This window comes from Rhipicephalus microplus, chromosome 3 (genome assembly GCF_043290135.1).
Source record: "Rhipicephalus microplus isolate Deutch F79 chromosome 3, USDA_Rmic, whole genome shotgun sequence".
NCBI lineage: Eukaryota > Metazoa > Arthropoda > Arachnida > Ixodida > Ixodidae > Rhipicephalus > Rhipicephalus microplus.
Window position 1 is genome coordinate 33283293 of NC_134702.1, and position 15864 is coordinate 33299156.

Consider the following 15864-nt stretch of genomic DNA (forward strand, 5'->3'; position numbering starts at 1 on the left):
TATACATATTTCAGCAACTTAATTTGCAGTTACACTTGGTATCGCAAAACCATGCGAGTTCAGCCTCACTTAGTTCATTTCAAACTTTCTGATTATACAAAAATAACAGAGCTGCTCTGGCAGACATCGTTTCCACTTATTGATAAATATCTTTTCCCACTTCCTAAAAGCAGACATATATTGGCGTAAGATAAATGTCAAGTACATGTACCACAACACAGGTTTTCTCTCAACTGAAAGCAAACACAGTTATTATGATATTTCATACATACTACCGTTAGAGCATTTTACCGCCAATATTCGAACAGGTAAGGTCGGTTGCCAAAGAAAAATAATTAACAGATCAGCCCGCACCCCATGAAGCTTCACCACATATTAAAATTGCAAGTTTTATTTTTCAGCATCTTTCTAGGTAATAGAGACAGCATCCATTTCTCAAAAACACACTCTTCACAACAAAACCAAAACGAGGGCCGACAGGTGGAAATGCCTCAGATAGGCTGACCAAAGTTTCGATAGGAGAACCTATCTTCGTCAAAGGTGCCTAGCCTTCTCATCATTGGCATATTAGTTTCAAGGGGGTTAGTAAAGACGTCATCTCCTGGTGGTGGCATGTGTCCCTGTTGGCAATCGTAGCCTGAAAAACAAAACTATAAAGCAGAGGAGTGCAGTCCTTGCTTCATTTCAAGTTGGGTGGTAGTGATTCAGAATGTTCTCAGAGGGTGGAGAAAAAAAGAAAAAAAAAAAAAAGGAAACACCCAAAGTAGGAGCGGTGTGCTGCCAATGGGTGGCCGCTACAGACACGAAAAAAGCAAAGAGGTTAAAACTTGGAAGCCAGCAGACTGTCCCTGCGTTTGGCCATCACGAAGGGTTGCTGATTGGCCTATGCCGTTCTCGAACATCTTTGAATGGGACTTATGAGAAAGAGGTTACAAAAAGGCGCAAGAGAGAAGCAGGCGGCTACGTTTAAATGCCAAGATTTCAAAGGTAAGCGACACCATATGTGTTTGTAAGACCACGTGTATATTGGGGAAGGTCATTAGTTAAAATATGCTTTCACTATCCCCATAAGTGTCCCGCTCAACGGAATTGCCTCAAGAATTTGGCGGCATGTTGGCAGAGAAATAGGCAAGTTCGGAATGCAAAAGGAATAAGCAACTACGAGAGAAACACAAAAGAAAAGAAAAAATGAAAAAAAAAAGGCGGATTGGTGATAGGCGACACGCTAGCGTTAACAAACGAGAAAAGGAAAAAGAGACGCAGAGAAATTTGTGGCTTGGCAATGACTTAATGGTGCACGGTAGGAGTGTTTTTTGAAGCGACAAAAGAGGAAAGGAAGCTGTGGTTGAAAGGTTCTGGAAAATAAAAACTTCATAGTTGTGTGTATATAGGCACATGTATATCTATAATTAAAGTTTTAAAATTTAGAGTGAATATTATTATTACAATATGTAGGTTAGGAGTGATTCCATGTAATACCAGTTATGTCTATTTGAAGGTTGAACGTTTCTAGTCCCTAAATATGGCCGTAATTATGCAATGGCTTTCAGCGATTCCAAATTACCACGTGCAACATTGATTCCTGATGGGTGTAGGGACATAAATTTGTGTATGAATTATGATTTCATGTATTTATTCTCTCGTGGTGACCGGAAATTATTTTGTAGAACATAAAGCTTTGCTTTTTAGAAAGTGTGGTCCTGTTGGTAGAAGGGACCGGCTACTACTTTCGGTAAATTGTGCTTTGTGTCTGCACGGTGGCCGTTCAGTCTTACGTGAATTGGCGGCCCACTTTCGCCTATATATTGTTTTCTACAGCTGGCACACTCAGAAAAGTATATTAGGTTGTTTAAAAGTGCAGGTGAAGCTCTATGTGACCTTGAGAATGTAGTCAGATGCTGTGCTTTTTATGTTGGTAGCCGGCTGTATATATTTGCAGGGTGAGCACCTGGGCCGGCCACAGGGATCAGACGTCCTAGTCTAAGTTTGCGTGAACAAGCATGTCTTTAAGTTAGCGTTGCAAATGCCACGTGCCACGCATTTCTAATTCCCGCAAAACTTAAAGCAAACACTAGGACGTCTGGTCCCTGTGGCCGGCCCAGATGCTCCACCTGTAAAAATATATAGCTGGCTAACAACTTAAAAAGCACAAAATTTGACTACATTCACAAGGTCCCATCGATCTTCATCTGCACTTCGAACAACCTAATATACTGTCTTAAGTGCGCCACCTGCAGACAATATATAAGCAAAACTGGGCAGCCAATTCACGTAAGACTGAACGACCACTGTGCAGACACAAAACACAATTTACCAAAAGCAGTAGCCAGTCACTTCAACCAACAGGGCCACAATTTCGACCAAGCATAGCTTTATGTTCTACGAATTTCTGCTCACCATGAGAGAGGAAATACATGGAATGACATTTGATACAGAAATGTAAGCACCTACACCGATCACGAATCAATGTAGCACGTCGCAATTTGGAATCGCTGAAAGCCATAGCATAATTACGACAGCAATTAGAAATGAGAAAGGTTCAACCTTCAAATAGACATAACCGGTATTACATGGAATCGCTCCTAGACTACAAGTGTACTATTGATGTTCTCTCGAAATTTTTTAAATTATAAATATAGATATACATGTGTCTATACACACACAACTACGAAGTTTTTATTTGCCAGAACCTTTCAACCACAGCTTTCTTTCTTTTTTTGTCGCTTCAAAAAACACTACTACCGTGCACCCTTAAGTCATTGCCAAGCCACAAATTTCTCTGCGTCTCTTTTTTCCTTTCCTCGTCTGTTAACACTAGCGTGTCATCTACCTCCAACCCGCCTTTTTTTAATTTTTTCCTTTCTTTCTGCTGTCTCTCGTTGATGTTTATTTCCTTTGCATTCTGAATTTCTCTATTTCTCTGCCAACATGCCGCCAAATTCTTGAGGCAATTCTGTTGAGCGGGGCACCTACTGGGATAGTGAAAGCATATTTTAACCAATGACTTTCCCAATTAAACACATTCTCTTCCGAACACATCTGTTGTCGCTTACCTTTGAAATCTTAGCATTTAAAGGTAGCTGCCTGCTTCTCTCTCGCGCCTTTTCGTAACCGCTTTCTTACGAGTCCCATTCATTGATGTTCGAGAACAGCATAGGCCTTTATCGTCGGCAACCCTTTGTGATGGCCAAACGCGGGGACTGTCTGCTGGCTTCAAACTTTAAAGCTCTTCGCTTTTTTTGCCTCTGTAGCGGCAGCACACCGCTCCTACTTTGCGTGTTTCCTCTTTTTTGCTTCCATTTTTTTCTCTACCCTCCGAGAACATTGTGAATTGCTACCAGTCAACTTGAAATGAAGTGAGGACTGCACTTGTTTGCTTTCTAGTTTTTTTTTCTTTTCCGGCAGCAATTGCCAACAAAGACACGCACCACCACCAGGAGATGACATCTCTACTAACCCCCTTAAAGCTAACATGCCAAGGATGAGAAGAAACGGCACTTTTGAAGAACATAAGTCCTCCTATCGAAACATCAGCCAGCCTATCTGAGGAACTTCCACTGTTCACCCAGACTATCCCACTCTTCACAAGTTTTTTCTGATCCTAAGGCAGTTTTCAAGGCATTCAAAACACTATGGGCTATTTATATAAGCTCTGCACACACAATTTAGCCATCTGATGTACAATATGCAAAGTATAACAGAGTGACTTGTTGGGCTTTACACTCTTACAGAGTATAAAAGAAGGAAAATTCGTAACTTGATATCTAACTCAAAATACATGCAACAATCATTACCTCTTACAAAAAATTAGGAATGTAATAAGCACCAGCACACACTTCGCAGAGCTGCTCAGAAATGCATCTTGATAAAATAGTTAAATATTGCAGTAAATTACGAATGCAAAAACACAACACCAGTGCACTAGTAGAGATGCCTGGTTGGCACCAAACTGCTGTACTTAAGACGCATCATGGAAGCAAGACCACAGCCCACAACTAATATACGCTTCAAGTAACCCTTGACTGCTAAACTGAAGGCCACAAAATCAAACCATGGCTGTGGTGGCTGCAATTTCGATTAAGGAGGAAATGCATGACACGTGTCTGCTTAGACGTGGATGGATTTAAAGAACCCCAGGTGGTCAAAATATCTGAAACCCTCTACTCCAGTGTCCCTGATAATTATATCATGGTTTTAACACGTTAACCTCGGTAAATGTTATTCTCATTACACTTGACATGAAATAAAGCAAGCAGATATTACTATGTAGTTGAAAAAAATTCACCATTCAACCCTCCGATCCAAGGACTCACGTTACAATATTCTAGTATGCCTTCTATCAGTTATCATTAACAATGTTAAACATGAGTATGTATCACTGTAAAATATCCGACATGGTTTGGTATTGGCAAAGTTACGTACGATGAAGTATGACAGTGGGAAAACACTTGATTGTACTTATGAATTGAACTTGCCAAAGGCAATGAAATAACTACAGTGACAAAAATATATTAATATAAAATATTCAGTGAAGGTTACACTGAAGATAAAATCATTAATGTGCTACTTTTTATCACAACACAAAAAGTGTTTCTAAATGGCCAATTGCACATAAGGCATCAATTAACATGACATGCAAGTCTGGCGAGCAACACACTCAGTAGATCTTGGAAAAAACAAAATATCCAATAAAGAGCTCAGTAAGCAGCACTGACACATTCTTAAATGCACTGCCTAGTTACATTGAATTTTAGCCTTAGGAACAGAAAAACACCTTGGCAGATTGTGTCCAGGGGGACACAAAGTAATAAAATAATGCTGTCATCTGGCCTATCAACCAAAAATATTGAAATTTTAGTAACGCAAATAAGCAGGTATGTTTGCATTAAAAAGTTGGAGGCAGTCGTGTTTCTACACAGTCCCACTTGGAAAACTTTTTTGATTATGTTTATGCTCCTAGATATCCCGTTTGCAAGTTTAATTTTGCTTTTCATGATTACGCATGCAAGGCAGTGAGGTTTAGCAAAATATCACTCCATAGCGGAACGAGCAGTCGGTTCTTGCTATCGCCAGCGAATAGCAAGGGTAACCATTTTAATGTTTGCCCATGCCTTCCACCGACGGTCAGATTAAATGCATGAAATCAGAGTCTGTGCTAGTGCTCACTGTCCTGCACACATAATAATGCAAGCCGCAACTAAATTTCCAGCAGGATATCTGAGCACAGGCATGCTAGAATTCTTACAAGTGACAATATGTAGAAATGTGACTGGCTCAAATATTTAACACATACATGATCTCCTGCTGTGGTCACTATTAAGTTGATTAATAAAACTTAATGGCACCACTGACAGTGATAATTATTGTCTCACATTGCATCCTCCTCGATACATAGCTATCAGCAGAGGTGGCTTTACATAGATAACTTACAGCGCTGACTTCTCTTTTAAGGAAAAACAAAAGGGTTAACTTTGAACACCCTGAACCTTTGTGCTCCTTGAATACAGCTACCAGGTGGCTCTCTGCAGCTCGCTTTTCAGAAGAAACAGAAGCCATGCGCCACTGATGTGCACCAGCAGTCAAATTTTCCACGAGCCAGCCTTGGATGATGGGCTAGTCCAGACGTCTGCCACACTCTCTTCCTACGACGAGCATGTATAGACTGCGAGAGAAACAAAAAAACAATTTACTGATGTGTCTGTTAGCGAAGCAGAATTTGGAACTCAATTTAGAATGATCTGGAAAGTTTTGTTTTAAAAGAGTAGGATGTACGAAAACCAGACATGCTACAACAAAAACATCCTCAATGTTTTTGGCGAACATAGGTGCAACCTTACGAAAGAATATGCATTTTTCACATAACAGATCTGTCACAAAATATACTTGAATAGCGCTCTGGCATAGTGCGTATACATGCCAATTCAATAATAGGGCAGTGCGTACATGACGGTATGCACTTTGATCAAGTATCCATTGGAGGTAACACATAAAGTTATATTACGAATTTTAGTTTGAACACAACTAATGCAACTCTCTTTTGGCTGCCTACATTAGAACGATTATGCCGATAACGAAGAAAATTGGTTTCACTAAATTACTAATGTCAACTGCTAAATTATGGCTGTTAATTGAATGATTCCAGGTGGCTAAAAAGGCAGTGCCCCTCACTCATCCCTAACATACCCCTCATTACAGGCTGTCTAATAAATAATGGGAAAAAATGTGGAAGTGCTAATACAACGCACCCATCTTGAGCTAAATACCATCCCAATAAAGCATGCAAGCTTCTGCAACGATCTCTAGTAACAAGAATACTGGAAGGCATTGGTCACGATTTAGCAATACACAACAAACGTTTGACGAGACTGATTTCTGAAGTTGTTTAATTGCGTCAATGCCAACAGCTTGGAAACATGCAGTCTATATTCATGATTGTCAGATGAACATACTGTCCAATTTTCCATTTTCACAGCAACACGTGCATGCCTTATGTATGCATACTATGATGTATAACATTATTGCAAGTTTTGAGCGTTAAATGATATATTTGTTTCTCCAAACACCACAGATCCCTTCTATAACTGTAGCGCATGCCTATAGAATTTACTGAAGTTTGTCATCTGATGTGAAGACAAAACAACATGCTGACCCTAATTGAAATCATGACGTTTTGGCCCCCACACAAAAGCCCTATTCACAAGTGACAAAGACTGTGCTTTTATTCGAGGCCAATGTGTGGTTTTTCAATGTTTTCATGTGTGTTTCTGACCAGATCGGCATAAGCTTGTCATCTGTTATTAAATGCCATTGGAGGTGATGGTCTAAACTGTTCTTACTGTTCGTACAAGTAAAATTGCTTAGCGAAGTTTGAACACAAAGTTTTGGCGAGACACATACAATATTTAATAAACCACCACAAAATAATGAAATCTAAGCATAGCGAAAACAAGCTGAATAAAATAAAATGTGCTCTACCGCATGAACTACTGATCGAATTAGGGCTCGCACAGTTAAGCTACAGTTATTCGGCCCCAATAAGCCATGAAAAGTTTGTTCGGAAATACAGTTCAAGTTTAACGAACGGCTCAAAATTCATGGGTTCCGAACGCATCAGACAACCTATGTTGCGAGTGTATAACGTAAGCTCAGATTTGACTAAACGGACTGCATAAACACGTAAGCGTACATACGTGCAAGCCTTGCGAGCCGTATCTAAGACGAGGCAGCATGCTGCGCGCGAACTCGAATAACACGGTAGTTCAAAGATGCGTGCCGGCGTGGATGCATACACCGGCATACGTTCGGCTGCCCGCAGCAATTTCTGATAGCAGTTTAAAAAAAGGGCGTACAACATACGAAACGTTTCAAACTGCTTTGGACGTACAACGTATGAAACGTACAACAAATGAACCCGTTGACTCCTGTAGCACACAATATGAACAGGCATGCAAAAAAAAAAAAAATCCTCAAGTTAAGAGATCCAAACATACGCGCTCTAGGCGTAATCAACGCTTACAGCTAACAAACGCCGTCTTCGCCCAACAATTATTTAACCAAAATATTGGTCCATCGCGAGCAGGGCTCCCTGCCAACACCACTGCCGACAGAGGCGAGCGCCGTCACAACTCGCACAAATCCGCCGCCGAATTCCCACTGCGCAGGCACACGCCATGTGCTTCACACACCGAAGCATGCTTGAATCGAAAGAAAAAGCTCGCCCACGCTTGACCTCCTACAAAAACGCCTTCATACTGATGAAATGACACACACAAACAGGTTCGCTACGTTAAAAAACTTCACTTATCGCCCACATGTAACGAAAAACGTAGCATGGCGTCGTTATCACGCTCTCGGTGTTGACAAAGCGCCGACAGCAGGAATGTGGTACGTACCTGGCGAGTGTTCCAAAATGCGACGCCACACGTCCTCGCTTGAGTAGAGTTCATCTTCGTAATAGGCAGCACCGGCAGAACACAAAACACGAACGCAGCGCACAAGCACACCTCAAAAAACGAGAAAAAACGATGCAGAACCGACAAGCTGCAGCGCCCGATTAGCGAGCACGCCAAAACAAGTTCGGGGTTACAGCTCCGCAGACGTACAAAGGCGCAGTAAAATGCTTAAGTAATGCGGTTAAATATAAAAAGTAAACGGAAATATATACAGAATAAAAACAAAACAGGAAAAATAATTTTATTTTCACGAAAAAACGAAATAAGAAATTAACACGTGACTTTAGCGCGCGAAGTTTGAAACGCTTGCAGGTACAATGCATATTTAACAAATGAAGAACAGCGGTAATAATCACCTAAAACACTCATGCTCTTGACTTCGAAATGTACTATGGTTGACGCACACATTTACACACAAAATTTTATTGCAATGATTGATGGTGCCTATGCATAGGCGTGCCCACCACGGGGGAAGGGGGGCGGAGGCAACCCTTGGTCACTTAGGGGGCAATGTAAATCCCTATAGGTACATAGAGAAATAGAGAGGGAGCACTGTAACTCGACGTAAATTTTTTAACTCGACGGGGGTTGCAGGGCCCCCTGCTGATCACCTCACCCCCCCCCCCCCCGAGGGGATGTCAAAGAGAATAGATAGCAAATACAAATTTTACGGCGTGGGTCGCAGGTCCCACAATATATATATATATATATATATATATATATATATATATATATATATATATATATATATATATATATATATATATATATATATATATATATATATATATATATATATGTTTGTGTGTAGGGGGGGGGCGAGAGGCGTGTCTCTTCCTCCTCTCGTACCCTTCTCCCCTTCGCTTCGCAAAGGCGCTGCGTGCACTGACCGTGCCATTCTCTGACCTTTATTTCTTCACCTAAAAAACCACTTCCCGTGCTCCCGCATGGTTGCAGAAGGTAGTGCATTGTTTTCTTTTTGGACCAAGCACGTCTCGTCTTCGATAATCTTGTGAAAACAACTTGCACTCGAACGGCTTTTGACCGAGCAAGGGTTTTTTGTAATTAATTCAAGCCTTTTTTTTTTCTCAATTGCTTCTACACATGAATATGTGCTGTCCGTAGATCGTGACAGTAGCCCATTCATTTATTCACATATAATGTGGACGATATAAAGCGGCAAAGCATGTCGAATCATACAGTGCGAGAAGAAGTTAGTCTCTTTTACATTTTCTCAATTATTCTTAGTGTTCTGTAAAATTTGTCAATGCCTCAATCATTTCCTTGATTTTTTTCATCCCTGCGACATTGTTATCTTAGGAAAGGCATGCATTCCTTGCGCTATGCGTGGTATTTGATTTGCAAGCATGGATGCAGCTCGATTCTTGCACGTGCACTCCCGCGCCGGTGGTCTGGTGCTTATGGTGCTGAACTGTTGACCCGCAAGTCGCAGGATTGAATCCCGGCAGTTCACGGCGGCCACATTTTTAATGGACGAGAAAGAGTGCGAGACCTGTGTAGTTAGACTTAGGTGCACCTTAAGTAACCCCAGGTGGTTTAAATTTTCGGGGCCCTTCGGTACAGCGTCTCTAATGATTATATGACAACTTTGGGACGTTAAACGGAACAATTATTATTCCAACAATTATAGGTGTACACCCTTCTGTTCGTCAACACCCTCACGAACGGCATAATAACACCCTTTTTCCCGTTACACCCTTCTCTGAGGGTGTACCAGCAAAAAAAGGGTGTTAAATTCATTCAAAGAGGGTGTAAATCTTGAAAACACCCTTTTTACACCCATAAGGGTGTAAAAAATTTTACTGTGTAAGGCGGACATGAACAAGCAAGATGCGAACGATAGAAAAGGTCGTGTTATCACACGGCGACGATGGAGGGCTTTGGGGAGGCGGTGACTTGTCTTGCACGGGAAGTCGTCCAATGTTGCTATGATGTCCAGAATACTTGGTCACGTTGTTAGCCATCTTCAGGTCATACTGGGGACTTTCGGACTTCTTGCGTCACTTGTATTATGAGGAGTTTGATCTTGCCCTGCTACTGTAAACTCGCGAAGTCTCTTGATAACTTGCACGCTTTCTTTAGTATGTTCATCATCTGCTCCTGGTGTTGGATCTGAAGCTTCTGTAGGTGCAGTGCGGTCATTTTCTGCTTGTCCACGGGAGGGGTCAGGTAGTCTCTCGCGTGTGTTTGGTAGGAAAACGCATCGGCGTGGGTCGAAGACTCCGGAATTGAGGATTTCTATTTCTCGTTCGATGAGAACGACGACGATGCAGAAGCATTCTGGCCTTTTCGTGTGGCGGCCCCATCAAGCCGGGGCATCTTGGCCGCTTTCGACGGCGTCGGAGACACGTTCATGAGCGCTGTTGTCAGAAGCGGAGTGTCGGAGTCTGTCTGGGGGTTACGAATGATTACGTGCGTCGAGCTGACGTCTTCGTTTGAAAGCTTCTGAGCTATGGCGGAGTACTTGAAGCCATCGCCGCCACCCAGGTGTATCCGGTTAGAGCTCACAAGTGAATCCGAAGTCGATGGCGATTCTTCTTCGTCGCTTGACGAGGATGCCGATGGCGCCAAAGCATTCTGGTTTTGTCGGGCAGTGACGTTGCCAAGAGCGGGAATCTCGGCAGTGTTCGGAGGCAGTTGAAATTAGTCTACGTGCTCTGTGGCCGCCGGCGTCCGTCACAGCATCGCGAGCGATTGCGCACTCGGGGCTTCCCTTGGCCATAGAAATCTCCACGGCATGTCCTGTGGGCGAATCCTCGAGTGCCGTAGATCGCGTGGAAAGTGACGGTTTTTCAGCGTGTACCCAAAACGCATTGGAGTTCTAGTTGGCGTTGAAATCATGACGCCCGTCGAAAGCGGAGGCACCGCCTGGGGCGACGAGAAGGCGAGAGGAATCGTGAGGGTGGTCGACGGTGAAGTCGCGGCTTGGTAAGCGAGAGGAGTCGAGAAGCCGGTCGAAGGCGAAGTTGCGGCCTGCTCCAACGTTGAGGCGACATGGTAGTCAGGAGGCCTGTCGAGGGTGGAATCGCGGCCTGCGATGTGGGTGCGGGAGCGGTCTGGAGGCTGGTAGAAATTGAAGTTGCGGCCCGTTGCGACGTTGAGGCGAAAGGGGTCGACAATCCCGTCGAAGAAGAAGTCACCACCTGCTGACACGAAGTATAAGAGGGGTCAAGAGGCTGTCGAACTTGAAGTCATCGCCTGTTGCGATGTCAGTATGAGAGTGGCCGGGAAGTCGGTCGAAAGCAAAGTTGCTGCCCGAGATGGTGGTAGACCCTGGTGCATGATCTGGTTGTACTGAGGCGTTGTTGGTACACTGTGAGCAGTTTGTTAGGTTGTTGATGTTGCACAGAGAAGTTAGATATCGTCGCGCGCATGAACTAACGCAGGGACGGACGCACGAACGGACGCACGCATGGACTGACGGAAGCAAGAACGAATAGACGGACGAATGCTTCGCCCCACTGTCCATCATTCACTCTGAGGATATGCTGCCAATTTTTTAAAAATCTCCTTTGTCTGCATCGATTTCCGATTCGACATGCCGTGCCGCTGTACGAGCGTTTTTGACAGTACCGTCACTTTTTGAGTGTTCCACCCAGCACTTGCGGCGCCCTTTCATCACAAATTGTTGCAAAACACGTTAAGAGTTATGTACTTTAGTTCACTAATGAATTCAGTCACAACGACACCGTTATAATCATGCGAGTGGTCATTTCTTTATTCGAGCGGCATGCACCTCTGGACATGGTTTTTGCAGCAAAGGGTGTTATCGCGCATTTTGTTTCCACATGGAAAGCTTTTACTGCACAGCATAACATTACGAAATATCCAGCCATTTGTTCTCATGGTGCTCACCCGTAAAATTATTTAGTTTGGTGTTGCGAAGATACCATCCGTGGTTCGATATGGTGAATAGCAATAATAAACTGTTTCTTTGTGTAAAAAATAAATGCACGCTTGCAGTCTTCTGGCTTCTTTACGCCTTTCCATCTACCATTCAGTGTTGTGAAGTTGCCACTCCGGAATTGTAATGAATCTGGAATCATTTCATATTTTCGTGGCCACAGAATAGAATAAGAATAAAGACGACAAAGCTTGGAGGAATGGAATATAGGAATAGAATTAAGCGCATTTTCCATGGAATGGAATAGGATTAAATGCTTTTATTTTGCGAAGATAGAGCACATTTTCGTGGACTTGCGTTTCTCAGACATCAAATATTAATAAGTACGGCCCTCGAATTTAACAATAAAAGTGTAATTTAAAAAAGGCTTGGCGTCTGTTAAATTATGTCCTTATAAAGACTGCATGTTGCTCCGAAGTTTTTATCTATTCATCGCGTAACCACGGCTCGATACCATGGTATTTGTCATGTGGAACTATACAGTGGCGGCATCCCCACAATATACTTTGTGAGTTTTCCTCCCTTGATGGTGCCTCAGCCACCTGTTGTGTCCTCATCCTTCCCTTTGTTTTTGCTTTTACCACCATCAGTGACTCGGAAAGAACCAAAGGAAGAATGAAGGAATGAAAAAAAACTAAGGAAAGAAGGAAAAAACGAAGGAAGAAAAAAACACTGAGGGAAATCAAGAAAATATGAAGGAATGGAAAAATAAAGAAGGAAAGAAAAAATGGAAGGAATGAAGGAAGGGGCAAAGAAAAGGGGAACGAAAAAAGAAATGAACAAATAAGAAAAAAAAACACAAAAAGAAGAAACAGACTAGAAAAAGGAAGGAAAAGGAAAGGAGGAATGAAAGAAGGAAGGATGGATGGAAAGGATAAATACAGATTTAAGAAAGAAAGAAAAAAAAAGCACAAAAACTCCTAAATATGGAAGAGAGGCAAAATGAGAAGAACGGGAAAAAATAAAGAAGGAATAAAGTAAGGCATGAAAGAAAAGGAAAAAAGGAAAGAAGCGAAGGAAGAAACAATGAATGAAAGATAAAAAAGAAAAGTGTAAAGGAAGAAAGTAACCAAGAAAAAATGAAGGATGCAAGCACGCAAAGAAAGCAAAAAAGAAGGAAGGATAGAAACAGAGAAGGAAACACAGAAAAAAATGAAATAAATAAGGAAAGAAATAGACCAGAAAATAGACAGAAAACGAAAGAAAAAAGGAAGGAAAGTCGTAGGTCAGCTACACTTCCCGCTATATTCCCGATATGGAAAAGACATTTGAAATTTTCGCCTAGGTCTTTTACTTCCCTCCTCCCACATTCACGCCTATCATCCTGCTTGGGACCCGCCGCGGTGGTCTGGTGGCTGAGGTACTCGGCTGCTGACCCGCAGGTCGCGCGATCGAATCCAGGCTGCAGCGGCTGCATTTCCGATAGAGGTGACAATGTTGTCAGCCCGTGTGCTCAGAGTTCGGGGCACGTTAAAGAACCCCCTGTGGTCGAAATTTCCGGAGCCCTCCACTACGGTGTCTCTCACAATCATATGGTGGTTTTGGGACGTGAAACGTCACATACCAATCAAATCATCCTGTTCGTTTAAGCTGTCCGCGGTACACAGCTAAGAGTGATCGAACGTAGAACTGACTCTTCCAGCCGCTGTACTTATCACATATAAATATACCAAAATAAAAAGAAAACAACCTGCTAGCTTTAAGAAGAGCATGCTCTCTTTGACCTCGCTGTTAACTTGTGGAATCTCACCATGCCCAGCACGTTGGAGTTGTTGCTGTTCGGAGCGAGTCGGTACGGCGCCGCTCCACTGATCCAGCACTCTTTGTAACCGCCGTTGAACTCGTCCTCGTTGATGTGCGTCAGTGGTATCAAGCCGTCAACCATAAAAAACCTGTGTTAATGGACACATACATTTGACTGGATCAGATAAAGATCAAGTTAGATTATGACAGTGACATCTTAGTGACAAGTGAACATGTGGTAAATTCACATCATTTGGAAGCTTTATCTGTGTTCGCTTCATTCCGGCATGTTGAAGCAAAATAATATACGTCATCATAACAAAAATACTGCATTACCTTCGTACCACTCTTGCTTACTTTTCAAACGCATCGCCGATTGCGGCAAGAAATGGTACCATGTTGGCGGGCCAGAGGCGGATTCCGAGTACTATAAAGCCGCGACGAGGCGAAGGAGGACCAGGGAACGAAATTTTCAGCTGCCGCTGGCGCTCTCTCATTACCTGCAAGTGGGGCCATACCAAAATTATTTAGGAATACGTAAAGCCAAACGATGAACCGCGGCAGGCTGTATTATTGCACCAAATGAAACTTCTACCTAAACTAATTCTAGAAGATAGGCCTTGCACCGAGTTCCAGATTATTGTGCCTTGTGTACAATAATTTGTACTTGACTGCAGAGGGCCATCAGGAGACGGACATAAGGCGAAACTGACAGGGGGAGAGGATCTTCACTCAAACTCCAAGTCATTCCCCAGCCTCTCATGCACCAGGAATCTCAAGCTGTGCCTACCTTCCATATACGGGTGCCACAACTTCCTCGAAAACACTTCCTCAACGTAAATGCCCCGCTGTACCCTTCACCACATAGACTCCTCATAGTGTGTTAAAGTTGAGACAGTGTTTAAACCCGTATGGTATTTCCTAGTTCAATATGAATTGCACATCAAATTGTTATATATGTTCTCGAAATATCGAACATTAGCCCAACCGTGGTGTGATATATATGCAATGGGCGCCTTAAAAACTACGCTCCTCGGGAGCCAAGCAATCAACTCCAAAATATTGCTTTAATTACAGTCCCCGCCGCGGTAGTCTAGTGGCCAAGGTACTCAGCTGCTCACCCGCAGGTCGAGGGATTGAATCCCGCCTGCAGTGCTGTATTTCCGATGGAAGTGGAAATGGTGTAAACCCGTGCGCTCAGATTACGGTGCACGTTAAAGAACCCCATGTGGTTGAAATTTGCGGAGTCCTTCACTGTGGCGTCTCCCGTAATCATATGGTGATTTTGGGATGTTAAACCCCACATATCAATCACTCATTTGTTGCCTTCGGTGAGTAGAAGTCGCTACCATAATCGGCATTTCCGCAATTACAATCAGCAGTTTTTCGGTGGTCTCAAAAGTTATGTCTGTAGCAAGAATTTCCGTTGGTGGGGGTTCAACCACTGCCTCTTCATTAATGTTATTCTTACTTTCATCACAGTGGCAGGTAAACACACACCAAAGTGGCAAACCTTGAGGAATTCGAAGACTTCTTTCATCCTTCCATCCATAGTCGAGGCTTCCCATGGCTTTACCTCGAGGTTGAGAACGCCGTAGTGATATACGCTATAGGTGTGCCAAAAAAGTTGCAGAGCATCCTCACCATATTGCTCGGAAACGTCCCTCGTAGCGTTGCGTGTTCCGCTGCACAAGTGATGGTAAATGGCACATATTTTTGTTTTTGTGAATGAGAAGTAAATACAGCAATGCCATAAAATGTTTAAGGAATATTGTTAGAAGTAATTGTAATGTAAATGTGAAGAAAGAACGGCACGACAACTGGGCACCTGCAGGAATCAAACCTGCGACCGTCGAATAACACGTCCGATGCTCCCACGTGTAAACGCTTCCATGTTTATATGCACATATGAACAAGCGCACAGTGTGGTGGATGCCGGTGATGAGTCGTATCCCACCGCTGGGGCCAGTTGTTGCGGATCACGGTGCTCAGTCGTATCCCACCACTGCCACCTGTTGTTGTGGATCCCACCGCTGGCACCAGTTGTTGTGGATCGCGGTGCTGAGGGCCCATTGTTGCGGCTCTCGGCGCTGTTCACCAGTAGTCGCTTCGAATCCCAGCGCTGATCACCACTTGTGGTGGATCCCACCGCTGGGGCCAGTTGTTGTGGCTCTCGGCGCTGTTCACCAGTTGTTGCAGATCGGGGGCTGCCTGGTCTTTTGTGGTAGCGTGGTGTAGCTTCGG

The 15864-nt window shown here is 43.3% G+C and overlaps 1 long non-coding RNA gene across 1 annotated transcript; it reads right to left on the reverse strand.

The window, feature by feature from the left end:
* Positions 1-375: 375 nt before the first annotated feature.
* Positions 376-8066, reverse strand: LOC142803672 (uncharacterized). Its single transcript, XR_012894220.1, has 2 exons — positions 7893-8066; positions 376-5662 (listed from the first exon to the last, which is right to left on the reverse strand). It is a non-coding gene; the product is annotated as an uncharacterized LOC142803672 (long non-coding RNA).
* Between the last annotated feature and the right edge of the window lie 7798 nt (positions 8067-15864).